Source organism: Acinonyx jubatus, chromosome B4, assembly GCF_027475565.1.
Source record: "Acinonyx jubatus isolate Ajub_Pintada_27869175 chromosome B4, VMU_Ajub_asm_v1.0, whole genome shotgun sequence".
Classification (NCBI taxonomy): Eukaryota; Metazoa; Chordata; class Mammalia; order Carnivora; family Felidae; genus Acinonyx; species Acinonyx jubatus.
In genome coordinates, this window is record NC_069387.1 from 56,990,658 (window position 1) to 57,007,580 (window position 16,923).

At 39.3% G+C, this 16,923-nt stretch overlaps 1 protein-coding gene across 3 annotated transcripts in view; it reads right to left on the reverse strand.

Moving 5' to 3' along the window:
- Positions 1 to 16,923, reverse strand: part of BCAT1 (branched chain amino acid transaminase 1) — a 106,814-nt gene that overhangs the window by 35,464 nt on the left and 54,427 nt on the right. The window lies entirely within an intron of this gene.

Here is a 16,923-nt window from a genome sequence, read left to right on the forward strand (position 1 = left end):
AGGAAGTGCTTTGAGATCTGAGAAAGGTACTATTAGTCCTTGTGGCGTGGAAGGCAGAGAAGCACAGTAGCAGTGTGGAAACTTCAGAAAAATCGTTGTTGTTGTTTTTTTAACATTCATTTATTTTTGAGAGATAGATCATGGGTGGGATAGGGGTAGGGAGAGGCAGACATAGAATCTGAAGCAGGCTCCAGGCTCTGAGCTGTCAGCACAAAGCCTGCAGGGCTCAAACCCACGAAGTGTGAGATCATGACCTGAGCTGAAGTTGGATGCTGAACTGACTGAGCCACCCAGGCACCCTGAAAAATTCTGGTTAAGCAAGACAAATACGGGACATAAGAAATAAGATAATTGGGAATAACAGGGACATTTTTCAAACAGAGTGGCATGACTTTTTTAATCCCCAAAGGATCCTAATTTATTTTAGAGGGGAAAATGGTAAAGAATATTGGATTGAGGGGCTCTATAAGAGATACGGAGAGGGCCAGTGGTTCATGCAAAGCTTTGAGCACGTGAGTCACAAATTCATGACCTTTTGGCAGGAAAAACTAGTTGGTATGGTGAAAGATTAAAAAAAAAAAAAAAAAAAAACCTCAGTAATTACACAGTTTTCGGTTTCTAAGACATTTCACAGGTTTTACCTTATATGATCAAACAGTCCTAAAAGTTAAGGGTTATAATTCCTGATTTTTACATAGGCTCCAAACAAATGATTTGCCCAAGGTCAGTTATTAAGCTCTAGATCTTCTGCTCTTAGTCCAGAGCTCTTTCTGTAGTGTTGAAACTTAAAACAATAAGTAAGGACCCAAGATTTCTTACCCTAGAGAGGGTTCAAACCGGGGCCTCACTTCCTTTCACCTCAGCCTTCAGCAGGGCCCTCACACTCTAGGCACCCCATGCTCAAACCACACTGGCCCCTTTCAGTTCCTCACTTTTCTGCCTCTACATGGTTTCCTGAACTATTCCACCTACCCAGAATGCTCTCTGCTCCCCTGTTATGGACTGAAATGTGTCTGCCCCCAACACTTATATGTTGGAAGCCCTAACCCTCAATGTGACTACTTTTTGAGCTAAAGTTTTTAAGGAGGTAATTATGGTCAAATGAGGTCAAAAGATTAGGCCCTAATCCAACAGGACTAGTGCCCTTATGAGACGAAGAGACATTAGAGCATGAGCTCTCCACTCCCTCCGCACACACAGAAGGCTCTGGGAGGACACAGTGAAGTGGACGTCTATGGGGAGACCTTACCAGAAATCAACCCTGCTGGCACTTTGATCTTGAACTTCCAGCCTCCAAAACTGTGAGGAAATAAATTCTGGTATTTGAGATGCCTAGTCTGTGGGATTCTGATATGGCGGCCACAGCAGACTAAGACATGCCCTCTCTTTCTGAAGTAATATAAATCCTTCAATCTCAATTTTTACTGTGATTTCAGAAAATGAGCCCTCTTCACAAGGCTAGGTGCTTGTGTTACATGCTATTACAGCACCGTGTACTTCCGTACATTTAGATAAAATGTCCATCACACCTTCTTACAAATGCTTCTTTAATTCCCTACCTCTTACAAATCTGTACACCCCATGAAGACCATCTTTGTCCCCTACACAGAGCATTGTACATTGTTATACCAGGTTCACTACATTTTTGTTCAACGACTCTCCATCTTAATAAGATGTTGTTTATAGAAAGGGGTTGTGAAAACAACCTAGGGGACTTATTTGCCATATTTGAATTATTTTGATTAAAAAAAAAAATCTGATGCTAATCCTTGTATGTTACGCTGACACCACAGAGAAAATGTTCCTTTGCCCCCTGATTTCCTTTAGTGCTGGCCTCTAAACTAACAGAATTTATATGTAGACATTCAAAGAATACCATGGGAAGAAGCTAAAGTCCAGAATTTTTCTGAGGCTTGCTCTAAAATGGGTAGAGGATATCAGTCCTGGTCAAATAGAAAGACAGTATATATTGAACACTTGACAAAAAGAAGGTTAGCACTTCATTCTTTTTTTAGTTTTTAAATAAGAATGATCTTAAACTTTGGGGTGCCTGGGCAGCTCAGTCAGTTGAGCGTTGGACTTCAGCTCAGGTCATGATCTCACGGTCTGTGAGTTCGAGCCCCGCATCGGGCTCTGTGCTGACAGCTCAGAGCCTGGAACCTGCTTTGGATTCTGTGTCTCCCTCTCTCTCTGCCCCTCCCCTGCTTGTGCTCTGTCTCTCTCTCTCTCAAAAATAAACATTAAAAAAAAAAAATCTTAAACTGTAAAAAAACACACAGTTTAAAAAAAAAAACCTAAAGATAAGGAGAAAACAACCAAAAGAACACCTACCTGTCATGTCTAAAGTTAAACGCAATGATAGTTCCTGCTCACAGGGTCAGTGTAAGAATTAGATAACCTGTGGAAAGCACCCATAACCTCATCTTGTTCAAGCATCCAACAAGTAGCGATTGTTATTGCTTTTATAAATAATCGTTTATAACTGGTAAATAAATTCAATATGGACCAACATGCAGGGCATGAAGGTGACATTAAGATGACTGTAGATGGGACCATGGAACTACATTCAATGCTCAATGTTGGAATTGTGGTGAATGAACACTTAGGAAAAAGGATCATTATACCCATATCTTGGGGAATACAGCTTGGTTATATTCAAAATCAATCCTAAAGAGAAATTTCAGCATGGATTATTAAACAAATGGTCCAGAAAATTCAATAGAGAAGTACCCAGGAGGAGCCAGAATGAGTCACTCTTTAGAAAAACCACGCTTCATTTCCCTTTGTGAAATGACTTGATGGGGGCGTGGGGGACGGGGAGGGAGAGGGTTGTCAAACTCCAGGCTGCTTCCTGTTTTCTAAAAAATTTTATTGGAATACATGCATTCATGCATTTATGTGCTGCCTACTGAAGTTTTTGTGCTACAAAGGTAGAGACAAGAAGCTATCTGGCTTCACAGGGAAAGTTTGCTGGCCCCTTCTCCAGAGGACAGGAAAATGCTACACATACATTTTCCTTGTACCAAGAATGGCCTCAAAACCAAGGTCTCCTCACTGACCTAGCCTCAAGCGCTCAGACTTTGACTTTGTGATTCCATCCAATTTGGTTCTATTGTCTGGGCCAAGCACACAATGGGCCCGGAATAGAGAGACAGTTTAGACCAACACAGGGAGTTGACAACTACCCTGAGATGCTCCCCAAATAGGCAAGTCCCAACCCAGCTGACCAAATGAGAAAGAGGATCCTGAGTGGGCTGGTGCACGGGAAAGGATGTTACACTGAAGGGAACCCCAAGAATGGACTATTGGATATGGCAAATGGAGGTCCTTGGTGATCTTGACAAGCATATTTCAGTGGGGGTTCGGGGGGCTGAAAGGCTGAATGTCATGGATTCGAGAGAGAACAAGGGGAGAGGAGGTTATGAAGGGGAGTATGTACAAGTCTTGTGGGGCATTCTGTGACACAGTGGAGCAGAGAAACGGATGTACTCTACTTCTGTCACCTTTATATGGTCACGTATCACTGCCTGTCAGTACTGTCACCCTCAGAAGTAGAACCATGACAAAGGTAGAGCTTGGGAAATCTTTTGAATATTTTAACAATCAATTTTCCCTTTTCTCTGGATAATTCCATCAGCTTAGAAATATGCCATTGTATCTCCCATCTAAAACAAACACATTCCCTTTACCGCATGTCCCCCTCCAGGACATCCATTTCAGCAAGGACCTTCGTGTTGCCAAATCCAAGAGTCAGTCCTTGGACCTCACTTCTCTGGTCCCATGGGCAGGATTTGCCAGAACTGATCACTGCTTCCATGTCCTTCACTTGCCTTCCAGATCACCAAGCCCTCTTGTTTTTCTTTCTACCTAGCAGGCTGCTACTTCTCAGACTTCTTAGCTGATTCCTTTTTATCTCCCTTTCTTCTAAATGCTGTGGCTTGCCCAGGACTTAGTCCTCACCTTCTTTTCATCAGTGTCTACATTTCTTCTCTTAATAACTTCATTCCAACCCTTGCCTTTAAAGGCGTTTTATGTTAAACACTAGAATTTATGACTTAAATTCCAAACACTCCCCTGAATTTCAGACTTGTAGATCTACCTACCACTTGGTAACTTGAGCTTAAGTTACCATGTCCAAAACTGAACTCTAGATTCTACCCATCATCACCTCCAACAAATATGCATGAAAAACCTTTTCCCTCACTCTTCCCCATCTCAATAAACGGTCACTACCCAGTTGCTCTGACCCAAAGGAAAATTTGACCTTTCTCCCCTCATATTCACATCCAATCTGTCAGAAAATTTTGTGAGCTACAATAAATATCTTTGAAGATGTGCCTTCATGTGAACTAGGGGATATGTCTACAGCATAAATTCCTAGAAGAAAGCCTGCACTCTTAAGATTCCCAAATTTAACTATCTCATTTTATTCAATTTACTAATAATAGTTCTTATGTTTGTCCTGATCAACAGGACACTAGCTGCATAAATTATTCTGCCATATTTCATAGATCCTAAGATGTTCATTTTTCCTCACACTAACATGTCTGAAATCCAGGCTCGGCATTTTACAATTGCTTTTGGCTCAGTACACTCATGGTAAAGCCGGCATTACCAGACTTCAAATTAGCTGTTCATACTGATGGTACTTCCAATGGCTTATGGGCATTGGTGATGTCATACGTGTTAATTGTCATTTAAAATGTCTTTAAAAAGTTATGGTATGACTTGGCCCTGAAAGAAAAATTATCGCAGAGAAAGGTGCAAATACACGCAGGGCATGTATTTGATATTAGTGAAACAAGTATCTGTATTAATATCAAACACCTGCAATTCAATATTTTCCTACAAAGCAACAACCAGTCTTCTCATGGGACCCGCAGTAGGAAGACATCCATATGAAGATAAATCTGTGTTAGCTTTTGTTATTAAGATATATGCAAAAATAAAAAATGCCTATCATAAGCCAAGCAGCACAAATGATGGCTGGAAGAATTGCAGATGTTCTCTGAAAACACACATTTAAAAAATAAATAAAAGGCTGGTATGATTAATTCATGACTCAGTCAGGAATGTCAGGAAGGTACTGCATCATAGTTTAGCAATGTTTTCCATTTCAGTGCATAAAATAACGGGGTGACATATAATTTATGGCATCCTGTATTCAATTAAGTAATATATATGTAGGATGGAATGCCTTGCAGCTAAGAAAGTAGATAAAATAGAGGTAGATCCATATGTACTAATGTGGAAGAATCTCTCTAAGACAAATAGTGAATACAAAAACAAGAATACAAACCAGAGTGTTCATAGTATGGCTGCCATTTATGTAGAAATGAGAGAGAAACAAATAAGGGAAGAGGGAGAGAGAGAAAGAGAGAAGGTACAGCTGAGGAGCCAAACACAGACTTCATCTATGGGAAACTTAACATATCAACAGCTGGCATTGTAAATCAGGCAAGAAAAGACAGACCACTCAATAAATAGTAATGGAATAACTTGGCATCCATATGGAGAAAAATAAAATGGAGTCCTTCACAAAAAGTTCACTTCCAAATGGATTTCATTTAAATGGAAAAGCACAAGTATGACCTTGGAGTAAGGAAGAATGTCTTTAAAACACATAAAAGCCACAAAACATACTGAAAAAATAATTTAATTACATTAAAAATAAGTACTTCTGTTTTCTAAAAGATACCAGTAAGTGGGGTGCCTGGGTGGCTCTGTCAGTTGAGTGTCTGACTCTTGGTTTTGGCTCAGGTCATGATCTCACAGTTCATGGGAACGAGCTCCATGTAATCAGTGCTGAGCCTGCTTGGGATTCTTTCTCCCTCTCTCTCTGCCCCTCTCACACTGCCTCCTGCCTCAAGATAAATAAACTTAAAAATAAATAAATAAATAAATAAATAAATAAATAAATAAATAAATAAATAAAACCAGTAAGAATGTGAAAAAGCAAAACACAGACACAAAAGCAAGACACAGACTGGAACACTATTTGTAATACATTTATCTGACAAAGAATTGTGTCACAGGGGCGCCTGGGTGGCGCAGTCGGTTAAGCGTCCGACTTCAGCCAGGTCACAATCTCGCGGTCCGTGAGTTTGAGCCCCGCGTCGGGCTCTGGGCTGACGGCTCAGAGCCTGGAGCCTGTTTCCGATTCTGTGTCTCCCTCTCTCTCTCTCTGCCCCTCCCCCGTTCATGCTCTGTCTCTCTCTGTCCCAAAAATAAATAAACGTTGAAAAAAAAAAAAAAAGAATTGTGTCACAGAATGGAAACTTACTTATGAAACAAATGTACCTCTGACAAAGAATTTATATCTAGAACATATAAAGACTCTAAAAAAATTAAAAAGACAAATGAATTTTTTTAATGGCAAAAGACTTGCAAAGATACTTCCAAAAAGGATTTCTAATAGCCAATAAATATATAAAAAGGTACTCAATGTAATCTATCTCAGAGAAATAAAAATTAAAACCACAAGGAGATAAGACTACATATATCAGAATGGGTAAAATTAACAAGACACTACCAGTGTTAGCAAGGATAAGAAGCAAATAGAATTTTCAGACATTGCTGGTGGGAGAATAAACTGGTATAAGCATTTTGGAACACCATTTGGCAGTATCTAGTAAAGCAAAAACACATCTAACTCTTAGGTAAATACCAAAGAAAAGCGGTACATATGTTCACCCTAAGATGTGTACAAGGATGTGCACAGCAGCTTTATTTATAATAGTCAAAAGTTAGAAATAACCCAGATGTCCATCTATAGTAAAACAACCTCATATTTGGAGGCAGGAGGTAAAAAGGAGGAGAGAATAAAGAATTAAGTACACGCCACATGGTTACTTGACTCTGGGGAGGGAAGGGGAATCAACAGAGAAGGGTACACACAGGGTTTCAACTGTACTAGTCATGTTCTGAGCCCAGCTGTACTGTCATGTTCTAATCTTCACTGGGCATTATGTGCACAGATTTTCATTCTAATTCTCTTTAAACTCTATGTGTGTGTGAGAATGTGTGTAAAAATCTTTGAGCTTTGGCAAAACTTGCACAAAGAATTACCTCTAGTTTTGGATTATCAAAAGTATGTTATGATTAATAGCATTGTATGAAAGCAGATTAAACACTTAAAGCTCTCTGTAGCAGGCTAGGGGTGAGGTAGATGGAATATTTTCCTATTTTTATTTTTCTGTTCCCCCAAGAGGAATTTTGAGAAGATACCTTACCCAAAGCTAAGGCTCAACAAATGCATTTTGAACTGGATTAATATTCTTTAACATCTTTCATCTCTCTCCATGAGTGTTTTAAGTCTTCTAAAATGCAACCAAAGTGCAAACATAGGATTGTGATCAAAAAATTTTGAAAATTTTTGAAGATTTTGAAAATCCTTGCAATCTTAGCAATTTGAAGTTTTTTGCTCTCACCATATCTATGGGAAGAGAGAGGCAGGAGGTGATAAATTTAGAAGGTAATCATTTTGGTGTTCTAATTTCTGTTCTGTTCTATCATTTATAAGTTATTTAGCAAGACATCTCCCTTTCTGTGTCTCTATTCCATCTTCTACCAAATGGAGATAGTAAGAGTTAATCCATAGGGCTATTGTGAGGTGTAAGTATCATAGTATCTATAAAATTATGAGGCACATTGTGTAGCATAAGGTTAGTCTTAATAAATATTGTATTCTTCCTCATTTCTGACCACTTGGGAGTGAGAATTGTGGAGTATTAAAATATTTTCTATTTTCTCCTCTATTTTTTTTAACAAAACAAAACCCAGGGGAAAAATGTAAATATAAATGTTTACAGACTATAGGAAGACATTTTAAGAGTGTTAAGTTCTACTCACAGACTAATCTCACGTATAAATGCCCTGAATTCTAGCTTTTGAGTCTATTTCAATTCCTTCTATCACTCCCTCTAAAATAAAGTGAAGTTGGAGTAATTTAAATCTTTTTTTTTTAAACAATGTGTGCCAAGTGACCATAACCAAGGTATGCAATTAAAATCACAGTTAATTTATATACAGCTAAAGCAGTTTCTTGTCTTTCTAGACCCTGCTCAATGTAGAAGGAAGCAAAAGAAACCATTCTGAATTTGTGTTACACTTATTTATTCTGTTATTTACAGTAAAAAATATAAAGCAAAAAAAAATTACTTCGAGTTTTGTAAAAAGAAACACACAATGTATGTTTCAATGACAAACACATGTATGCAGGCAGAGGTATGAATATGTACCACTGGAAGAATCTAAGAAAAGCTGACAACAGGAATTGTGGAAGGAGGAAAACTGTGGAACTCTGGATCAGAATGATAGTGGGAAGGAAGCTTCTTTATCTTTGTTTACCTTTCGTACTGAGTTTGTTACCAGATGTTTTCCCCTCCCCCAATCTCACCTTTAAAATCCCAGAAAAATACCCTTGTGCACTGTTGGAGGGAATGTAAAGTGGTACAGTCACCATGGAAACAGTATGGAGATTCCCAGAAACATTAAAAATTTGAAATACCATACGATCCACTGATTCCACTTCTGAGTACTTATCCAAAAAAAAAAAAAAAAAAGAAAACATGAATTCAAAAAGATATATGTACCTCTGTGCTTACTGCACATTATTTATAACAGCCAAGACACAAAAACAACCTAAGTATCCACTGATGGATGAATAGATAAAGAAGATGTGGTATACATATACAACGGAATATTACCCAGCCATGAAAAAAAGAAGGAATCCGGCCTTTCAACAACATGGATGGAACTTGAGGACATCATGCTAAGTGAAATAAGTCAGACAAATACTGGATGATCTCACTTATGCTTGGAACCTAAAACAAAAATGAAAACACACACAAAACGAGCTCACAGATACAGAGAACAGATTGGTGGTTGCCAGAGGCAGGGGGTAGAAGAAATGGGTGAAGGGGATCAAACGTACAAACTTCCAGATACATAATAAGTAAGTCCCGGGGAGGTAACTTACAGCATGGCGACTACAGTTAATAATACCGTATCGCGAACATTTGAAAGTTCCTAAAAGAGTAAATCTTTCAAGTTCTCATCATAAGAAAAAATATTTTGTAACTATGTATGGTGATGGAAGTTAACTAGACTTATTGTGGTGATCAATTTGCAATATATGCAAGTATTGGATCATTATGTTCTATATCTGATAGTTATACCTGAATTAAAAAAAAATTGGGGGGTGACGCCTGGATGTCTCAGTCAGTTGAGCATCCTATTTCAGTTCAGATCATGATCTCATGGTTTGTGAGTTTGAGCCCCTCATCGGGCTTTGCACTCACAGCTCAGAGCCTGGAGCCTGCTTCAGATTCTGTGTCTCCCTCTCTCTCTGTCCTCCCCTGCTCTCTCTCTCTCTCTCTCTCTCTAAAATAAACATTTTTAAAAATTTAAAAATTATTTGTAAAAATTCCTTTAAAAAAAAAAATCCCAGAAATAGATTGGCAAGGTGGCATGTGAAAACTGATATTCCTAAATTTGGAAGTATTATAACTGAATATGTGTATATGTGTGTTATATAACACATGTGTGCATTGTGTGATTATGTGTTATGTAATGCATAATATATAACATATTATAAAACCTGGGGTGATTATGTCAAATATAATTGGGAGCAAAAAAGCAGTTAGCTCAGAGAAGGGAAGGAAATAGACACAAAGGTGGACTGATAACAGAACAATATGGGAAAGATCTGAGTAGCCCCGTCTGTTATTTCCACACTAACCACTGTGATTGAGCCACACCACATTTCTTCACAGCACTGACCTCTACCTATCAGTACACATTCATTTCATGGGTTTTATTACGAAAATGGGACTCCTACCCTAGACACCGAGTTCCTTGAGAGCAAAACTGTGGCTTTTGCTCAGCACTGCATCCCTAGACCCAACCCCACAACAGAGAGGCTAAGAGCACAGGGGTTCTTATTTCATGTCTTTGAGCCTCGGTTTCCTTATCTCTAAAATGCCACCAGAAGCTCCTACACACAGGGTTGTTTCAGCACAATGGAGGCAGCAAGCACTACGGCTGACACTTAGGAGAGCCTCATAATGCCAGGGGACGGTGACAGTGTCAGACCAAGTGACTGCATTTCATCAAAGCAAACCAGGACTTTCTTGAAAAGCAGAACCTTCCTAGATTGGAAAGTAAGATGGGCCAAGGGCATCTGGTCGGGAAACACTCTTTAAAGAATTCCCTTGGGTGTACATTTTCAAACTGCTCAGTGCAGGACCATATAAGGCAAGAGGGAAATGGAATCCTAGTAAGACAACTGGGACAGGTGTGGCAGGTGTCTGGCAGGAACAACGCTGCAGCAGTTAGAAGTGATGGACTGGAGGGGCACCTGGGTGGCTCAGTCAGTTAAGCGTCCGACGTTGGCTCAGGTCATGATCTCACGGTCTGTGGGTTCAAGCCCCGTGTCGGGCTCTGTGCTGACAGCTCAGAGCCTGGAGCCTGCTTCGGATTCTGTGTCTCCCTCTCTGCCCCTCGCCAACTCACGTGCACACTATTCCTCAGAAATAAAAATTAATCATCAAAAAAATTGTTGAAAGAACGAAAGAACAAAAGAATGAAAGAAGTGATGGACTGGAGGGGCGCCTGGGTGGCTCAGTCAGTTAAGCGTCCGACGTTGGCTCAGGTCATGATCTCACGGTCTGTGGGTTCAAGCCCCGTGTCGGGCTCTGTGCTGACAGCTCAGAGCCTGGAGCCTGCTTCGGATTCTGTGTCTCCCTCTCTGCCCCTCGCCAACTCACGTGCACACTATATTCCTCAGAAATAAAAATTAATCATCAAAAAAATTGTTGAAAGAACGAAAGAACAAAAGAATGAAAGAAGTGGTGGACTGGAGGGGCACCTGGGTGGCTCAGTCAGTTAAGCGTCCGACGTTGGCTCAGGTCATGATCTCACGGTCTGTGGGTTCAAGCCCCGTGTCGGGCTCTGTGCTGACAGCTCAGAGCCTGGAGCCTGCTTCGGATTCTGTGTCTCCCTCTCTGCCCCTCGCCAACTCACGTGCACACTATTCCTCAGAAATAAAAATTAATCATCAAAAAAATTGTTGAAAGAACGAAAGAACAAAAGAATGAAAGAAGTGGTGGACTGGAGGGGCACCTGGGTGGCTCAGTCAGTTAAGCGTCCGACGTTGGCTCAGGTCATGATCTCACGGTCTGTGGGTTCAAGCCCCGTGTCGGGCTCTGTGCTGACAGCTCAGAGCCTGGAGCCTGCTTCGGATTCTGTGTCTCCCTCTCTGCCCCTCGCCAACTCACGTGCACACTATTCCTCAGAAATAAAAATTAATCATCAAAAAAATTGTTGAAAGAACGAAAGAACAAAAGAATGAAAGAAGTGGTGGACTGGATATACACACAGTAACCTGGACAGAAATGAAAAACAATGTGCCTTGGGAAAACGTTAAGAAACACAATAAGATCTGTAGAACAAAACCATTTATATAAACGAAAATGCCAGGCATACAAAGTAATGAGAAATACTTAAAAACACATACAAACCAAAAGAATATTCATTCAATACATGATAATGATTTCCAATGGGGGAGAAGGAGATGAGATGAGACTGGGGAATGAAGATGGAAGGGAATCAAGAAACCAAGAGAAAGACCTCAGCGCCCATGATGGGAAGGTGCCCTGAACTGAGAGGTAGAATTATTAACTGGCTGCACCACACTCCAAGGGTAGAAATGAAGATGACCACAAGAAGCATCCCCTGTGATAATGATGCAGTGGAAGGGGCTGTCCACTGGTATGACTAGACTGATGAGAACAAGCTGATTATCACAAGCTGCAATCAATGCAAATAAGCTGGATTTCTGAAAACCAATTCAAAATTTGAAGATACTTAGACGGGGCCATTAATGCGAAACATGTTAAGTTATGCAAATGAGAATTTAATACTGTTTGTAACCAGTGTAGTGAATAAATATCTCAAATAGGATTGCAAAAGAGCACATTAAAAGTGTGGACAAGGAGCACCTGGGTGGCTCAGTCAGTTGAACATGTTGAACTCTTGGTTTCAGCTCAGGTCCGATCTCATGGTTCAGGAGATCGAACCCTGTGTCCAGCTCTGTGCTGACAGCACAGAGCCTGCTTGGAATTCTTGCTCTCAAAAATAAATAAACATTAAAAAAAAATTAAATTGTTGGGACGCCTGGGTGGCTCAGTCAGTTGAACGACCAACTTCGGCTCAGGTCATGATCTCATGGTCCATGAGTTCGAACCCCTGTGTCATGCTCTGTGCTGACAGCTCAGAGCCTGGAGCCTGCATCAGATTCTGTGACTCTGTCTCTCTCTGCCTATCCCCCACTTGCTCGCTCGCTCTCTCCTTCTCTCAAAAATAAACATTACAAAAATTAAAGTGTAGACAAAAACCAAGTTAACGATCACTAATTGCTGCTGTAACTAGTTGTCAAATCTGTTCAGATTCTTTCATCTATAGAGGCTACAGAATGAAGAGAAAAGATGGGAAGTTAGAAGACGTATAAGCATAAATAAAGGCAGTGAATAAAGGGAATTCTTTTCATGGGAACTGTTATGATTATAGGTTACATTATATGGGTGATATAAAGATTTTACAAGGTGATAAAAGGAAAAGAAAGACATGTCTACGAAATTTATGTCCTTAAGCTCCCTATGCAGTGAACCAGAAATCAAGGAGTGGACCATTTGGCAGCAGGAGTTTTGTAAATGTGAGCTCCAATGAGAATGTCATACTGACAGATTTCCAGAAGTCGTGGATGGGGAGAGTGTTTTATGTGAAGTGACTGAAAATGCTCTGCACTGTTCAGATTGTATTCTGTGCATCTGAGGCTGGAATTGACCAAAAGCAGACTGCTTCTCTAGTTGAGCTCAAGCGCAGAAATTTATTTAGGGGCACTCTGAATGCAGAAGTAGGAGTTAACTGAATATGAAGAATTCATCAACCTCCACATGAACGAAGGTCAGTCGATCTTGGAGTACAGCTGAAAAAAAGTCCAATCTGCTGGTAGCTTACACATCTGTGGCAGTCAGCCTGGGGACCTGGTCAAAGGGGCTGGGTGAGCAGACTCTTAACCATCAGACCCGACCCTTCCTGTGACACTGCTTCTCAGCCCTGCTATTATGCAGTGCTGCCTCCAGTGAGATGAGATGGCACTGAGAGAAACTGGAAAGTGAAAGGCTGAGAGCCATGACCATACAAGAGGATTCCAGAGTTCGTGGCTGTGCGTATTTTGCTATAGACTATGGTCAAATCACCTGTACACTTAGAATCACTGACAAAATAAAGCCTGTGTCTGTTTGTACGTTCATATAGCTGCACCTGCCTGGAGTTACCAAAGAGAGTGAAGTTTGATAAAACATGTTAAAATCAGCGAAACTCAGCTTTTTTAGATGTAATGTTCGGTATCTGGTACTGAATCTGACAGTCATATAATTTTTGCTTCTTGTCTGGTAAAGTGAAAATTTAGAAACTGTTCATGTAAATGTTCTTTATTTAAATATTACGATTTCAGATTTTATCTTAAATTCTAATTGACGCATAATCAGCTGTGGTCTGAAGCATTCTACAGCTTTTAGCTTCTCTTTAATTACCTATAAATACTTCAGAAGATATTAAAGGGATGCTGAAATTTTTTTTTTTTTAAGTAGGCTTCAGGGGACACCTAGGTGGTTCAGTTGGTTGAGTGTCTGACTTGATTTCTGCTGAGGTCATGATCTCATGGTTGGTGAGATCGAGCCCTGCACTGGGCTCTGTGCTGACAGTGTGGAACCTGCGTGGGATTCTCTCTCTGCCCTTCCCCTGGTCACATTCTCCCTCTGTAAATAAATATATAAACAAACAAACACTTAAGAAATAAATAAATACAGTAGGCTTCAGGTGCAGCATGGAGCCCAATGATGGGCTTCAACTCACGACCCCGAGATCAAGACCTGAGCTGAGATTGAGAATTGGACACTCAACCGCCTGAGCTACCCAGGCACCCCTGAAAAATCTTTTGGTAACATGAATGATTTTACTCTCTAATTTAAGCCTGTTACAAAAGGTTTATGTATTCAGTTTAGTATTTTGTTTAATAATATGAACCTTATAGAAAAAAAATTTTTTTAAATTTCTACCCACTGGCAGCCTGGCATTTTTTTATTGGCAATCTCTACTCACTGGTTACATTATACTAGCTGATTATAAATGTTCCAATAAAATACTTTCCTGTTTATTACAATCCTAAACTTAAAAGGATTTTAAAAATGGATCCAATTATTATCAAAGGCCAGAAGACATATGACGAATTGTACAAATACATTCATACATAGGTATTACCTATGAAAATTGGTAAAAATGAAGGGTCAGTTAATTATAAAACATGTAAAGAAGCACCATATTGCAAATATAATGAAATTCAGAAGTTGGTATTAGAGTCACTGTCTCAGTACATGGCAGCTACCAAATTGTACTAGGCATGAGAAGGAATGATTAATATTTGAATGTTATATCATGGCCCCTGAAAGTGATAACAACACCCTGCCCTTGGGATGACACTGAGCTTTCAAAGATATAAATATTTCTACCTGGTGCCAGTTTACAATCCCTGGAGCAAATAAAGCATTCAAGACTGCCAGACATATGCTTAATTCTTTCACAAGGTTTGAGATGGTGATACTCTTGAAAGTAGTTAAGAAATCCCTGGAGAGTTTGTTTAAATGCAGAGTCTCTGATCCTGGCTCCACAGATTTAGATTATTTGGATCTGGGCTGGAGCTCAATACGAATAAATTTGTTGTTCAACACTGAATATTCTATACACATAAGGGAATATCATACCTGGGAATAGAGATCGACTAGGGGGTGATATCACTTAATAAATGACCCCAACATATATTTGCTCATTCAAAGAAATCAAAATACCTTTTTGATCAAAGACTGCCTTAATCAGTTAATCTACTCATGAAAAGAACATGAAAAAAAAAAATGGATTTCAGCCAGCAGTAGATAAGACCAAAACATCAGATAACTGATACGGAGGTTGAGCCCACAATTATTCTGTGAAGCCAGTGACAAGACAGAACCCTCACAAAACCAAGTAACGTAAAAAGGGCAGCAAAAGTTAGTCATCTCTGATGAAGTAATCCCAGTGAACTAGAAATCATTGAGACTAAGCCAATACTCCAGCCAATACTTCACTTATTAATGCAACCACCATGAAAAGACAGTGCATGATAATTACCAGACTAGATTATATAACATGTGTGTAGAGTACAAATGCCTAAATCCATGTTTTATTATTTGTATTATGCTCATTTCTGAATTATAGGTGATCTTTTTTCTGCCTACACCATTAGAAAAATTCTAGTTGATATAAATATACCAACCAAATATAAATAATGTTGACACATCAAATGATAGCAATTATTTCCTTCAATTCTTACCCTATTGCTTATAAAGCAGATTTTTAAAAATTCTTGACTCTGAGGCCCAAGGCATGATCAAATATGTAAGCTGGCAGAGTGGAAGAGAACTACTTGGCATGGCTTTTGTCACCAAGATTCTTAAATACGGGCAGGCATCAGAATTACCATTCTGATTTACTCAATGAAAATCTCTGGGGATGGGAGTCAATACATATATTTTAAAAAATACTTGGGCAATTCAAATACAAAAAGTTGAAGACTGCCAATAGAGGGGATTATTGTGACAACAGGCTAGACTATAAAATCAGATTTAAAAGCTGGTCTAACTCTAGATTATAGGATTTCGGGACTCTAAACAATTTGCTAAATCACAGAACTAATTACGCTAGAAAACTACAGACCAATACCTTTTAGGAGCATTGACATACATTCTTAACAAAATACTTGCAAACTGAATACAAGATATAATACTAATTATTCACCATAACCAAGTAGGATTTAGTCCAGGAATGGAAGGTTGTTTTAAAACCAAAAAATGAATACACTATAATTATAGAATGAAGAACAAGATCACAATCATGTCAAGACATATAGAAAAATCATTCAACAAAATCCAACATCCATTCGTGACAAAAATTCTCAACAAACTCGGAATAGAAGAATTAGATCTTACAGTGGGAAACTACTTCAGGATAACGGGAAGAGAGTGCTTCCAGATTAGTAAAAATGTTTCAACAAACATTAAAAATTGCTTCTTCCTATCCTAAAGTTAAATAATATAAAAAACTAAAAAAATAAAATTATATAAACAAAAATATAAAATAGATTAAAAGTTCATTAATATTAAAATGCCAGAGACATAAGGAGCAGATCATTTTTTAAATTGTCCCAATTCTTTCAAGTTTGCTAGGGAGACTACAGTTCATGAAGTTCATTATCTAGATTCTTAATAGTCTTTCAAAGGCATCAAGAGGGTGTCACAAGACCATTTAGGTATTTATTCTATGGCCTTCTATTTCCCTACTTCTTGCATCCAGATGGCATAGTAGAGAACTTGGTAAGCTTACAATTACTTAGTAGAGAACAGAATGGCTAGAGTATAGTAAAAGCGTTATGTTTCCTTTCTATTCCTAAAGATCTCCATATGCTACCCACACTCAATCTCCCCCACCCATCAATTATCCCTTCTTATCACTCACTCTAAGAGGAAGGAGACAAGTGAGAGGGTCTTTATAGAACATACTCAACCCACACAAACAGCCTTAGCCTTTCCAGGCATGTCCTTTTGCAAGGGCCTCAGCCAGTAGAGTGTGGCTCACCAGCAGATCTTACAGCCATGCTGTTTAAAGCTACTACTCTCAAGTTCTAACCCTCCCATTGTGAACTTTATTTTCAACATTTCCTGTGAGGGAAGAGGGCCTTCCACTCCCAATCCTTAGTAATCTCAAGACTTCAGGAAAATGAAAATAAGAAGCAGCAGCTCTTCCTTCTCCAAATTTCAAAACCATTAC